Raw genomic sequence first — 3,067 nt, forward strand, 5'->3', positions numbered from 1 at the left:
GAAGCTCAAACAGGAAAGCAAAGATGCCCACGGTGTCTTGAGACCAAGGATCAGAGCTGGCACTTCATGCCTGCTGCACCCTATTTGCCAAAGCAACACATAGGGCCAGACCGGAGGCAGGAGGAGAGGACAGAGCCCACCTCTTGACAGGAGGTGACGGGATGTTCACAGGGAGGACCAAGGAATGGTGGCCATTGTTACCAGTCACGTACACAACATCCTGGTTTGCTGGGGAAGCTCCTGGGAGCCTCTGTGGTTTAGCAGGTACCTAAAGTACCTTTATATGGATATTAAATTACATGGTCATCCCGCTCATAAGGACGCCCTGTTGTAAAGATGCTGAGTTAAAGGGGTGCCTGGGTGGCTCAGTACGGTAAGCGTCTGACTTCGGCTCAGGTGATCTCACAGCTCGTGGGTTCGAGCCCTGCATCAGGCTCTGTGCTGACAGCTCAGAGCCAGGGGCCTGCTTCACATTCTGTCTCCCTCTCTCTCTGACCCTCCCCTGGTCACACATACACACTCTCTTAAAAACATTAAAAAAAAAAAAAAAAGGGGGGGGGCTTACAATATATGGCTTACGAGCCAAAGACCTATATTCTTGGGGAAAAAATGCTCAATTGTTTGATTCACACTGTATACAGAGGCATCACAACCATGCTGTCTGAACAGAGGTCAGAAAGAAATGACCAGGATTATAAAATTTGAGTTGTGATCAGTAAGTTCTGAGAGCTTTCTCAAGGAATTTTGTCAAGAAATACCCTTTATTTTTTACCATTTTTTCCCCCAAGGTGACCCACTCATCTTTAAAAAGAATTTAGGGGCACCTGGGTGGCTCAGTTGGTTAGGTGTCCGACTTTGGCTCAGGTCCTGATGTCATGGCTCGTGGGTTTGAGCCCCATGTCAGGTTCTGTGCTGACAGCTCAGAGCCTAAAACCTGCTTCGGATTCTCTGTCTCCCTCTCTCTCTGCCCCTCCCCTGCTCGTGCTCTCGGACTCCCAAGAATAAATAAAACATTGAAAAATAAAATAAAAATTTAGTAAGTTGAAATATTAAGTCCATCTATTCTAATGTCAATTCCTCTCTAATCTAAATTTCCAGTTCCAACCTTCGACTGAAGGTTGCCATTGATGTACAAAGTATCAAAATTAATGTTAATCAAGATGAAAATTAAAAAAATGAATACATTGGAATTCACAAATGGCACTGTGCAAACGCTGTTTCAGCAAGCCAGAGCTAGTTATAAATTATGGAAGACACGTACTTAGAGAAGAAAAGCTGTCAAAAAATGTCAGTTCTGTCCATTGAAAAGATGAAGAAAGGGATTTTGAAAGTGTTACTGAGTCTGGTTCCATGAACCCCAAGAAAGTAGAAAGATGATACATTTAGTTTTAGGGGCCCCTGGGTGGGTCAGTCGGTTAAGCTCAAGCATCCAACTTTAAGTTTCGGCTCAGGTCACGACCTCAGGGTTTGCGGGACCCAGCCCCGTGTCTCACTCCACAAAGTCAGTGGATTGGAATTCTCTCTCTGCCCCTCCCCTGCTCATGCTCGCTTTCTCTCTCAATAAATAAACTTAAAAAAATTAAATACATACATTTTGTTTTAATATAAAAAATTCAAACCTAGAAAAATATCGTGGGGTTTTAGTACATCGTACATCTATTTTGCAAATGTTTAATATTTTTTCTACTACCTTAATATTCTGCAATCAAGCTAATCATTAAAATATACAAAACACGTATAAAGGGACACATTTTTTTTTCTTTCACCTTGGGTTCTCATATGGGTTAAGAGGCAACTCTCTATTTAAATTTTTGATATACTTTACCAAACTTTTGATATTTAAAAATATATTTAAAATATTATTTACCTTGATTATGGAGTTTTTTGGTTCCCTTTCAGATGTCGCTCTTGCAGCAAGTGTCTCACTGGCCTCACTGGCGGAAGAGAAATGAGATGCGTTTAAAGAAATAATCTCTTCTTAGTGTTGACACCCAATCGCAATGCCGTTTGAACGAGGCAACGGTTAAGAGGAAGTGCCCACCCCGGTCTAGAAACGTGCCCGGTGTGTTAGAGACCCCCAGCAGTTTCCCTCCTGCGCGCCTCTCCACCCCCCACACGCAGCAGCCCACCTCGGACGCTTCCGGTTACGAGCTGCGGGGTCTTTCTGAGGCGGGAAACAGGCCGGAACACCAGCCTCGGCCCCAGGCTGGGTGTCGGGGACGCGCGGGAGCGGCGCCCGCGGGGCCCCCTTACCTCAGGTGGTCGCAGGACCACACGCGGGTCCGCCCNCTGTCCCTCTGCTTTAATAAAGCCCCCTGTTTGCACCAAAGACGTCTCAGGAGCGCTCTCCTAGCCGCCTGCCGCGAGCCCGCTCCAGATCTCGGCCCCCCGCCCCCCGCAAGTCTCCATGACCCCAGGGGGCGTCCGGAGAGGGCCCCCCGCTTCACCGCCAGCTAGGACGCAGCTCGCCCGCGAGCAGAAGGGCGGAGGGTGCGTGCAGCGCGGGCTGCGAGGCCCGTGTCCCTGGGGAGCCGGGTGCGTCACCCCTGACCCGGAAGCTCTCTGCCGCCCTCGCGTTCGGGACCTTTGCGAGGTCTTGTGAGCTCAGCCCTCAAGGCCGTCGTTTGCCGCCGCTGCTCACGGCGTGGGGGCCTCGCCTCCAGGGCCGGCAGGTGCTGCTGCTGTAGGAGCAGAGGCTTGTGGGAGGCGCAAGCTAGCGTTTCTTTTTCTTTTTCTTAAATTCAACTTACTTAACACACAGTGTTGTCGTGGCTTCCGGAGTAGAACCCCGCGATTCATCTCGTACGTACGTGCAACACCCCGCGCTCGTCCCACCCACGTCCTCCTCACTGCCCGGCTCCCGTTCGGCCCCCCGCCCCCCACCTCCCCTCCAGCAACTCTCAGCTTAGTGTCTGTATTTAAAACGCTTATGGTTTCGGGGCGCCTGGGGGCTTAGTCGGTTGGGCGTCCGACTTCGGCTCAGGTCATGGTGTCACGGTTCGTGGGTTCAAGCCCCGCGTCGGGCTCTGTGCTGACAGCTCAGAGCCTGGAGCTGCTTCACATTCTG

At 50.2% G+C, this 3,067-nt stretch overlaps 1 long non-coding RNA gene across 1 annotated transcript in view; it reads right to left on the minus strand.

The window, feature by feature from the left end:
• The window catches only part of LOC144235991 (uncharacterized), a 6,773-nt gene extending 4,489 nt beyond the window's left edge, over positions 1-2,284 (minus strand). Inside the window, exons 1-2 of the long non-coding RNA XR_013336389.1 lie at positions 2,130-2,284; positions 1,868-1,934 (exon numbers count right to left, since the gene is read on the minus strand). This is a non-coding gene — a long non-coding RNA (uncharacterized LOC144235991). The remainder of the gene's footprint in view (positions 1-1,867; positions 1,935-2,129) is intronic.
• Between the last annotated feature and the right edge of the window lie 783 nt (positions 2,285-3,067).

The sequence above is a fragment of the Crocuta crocuta genome, unplaced genomic scaffold, assembly GCF_008692635.1.
Source record: "Crocuta crocuta isolate KB4526 unplaced genomic scaffold, BGI_CrCroc_1.0 scaffold80, whole genome shotgun sequence".
Classification (NCBI taxonomy): domain Eukaryota; kingdom Metazoa; phylum Chordata; class Mammalia; order Carnivora; family Hyaenidae; genus Crocuta; species Crocuta crocuta.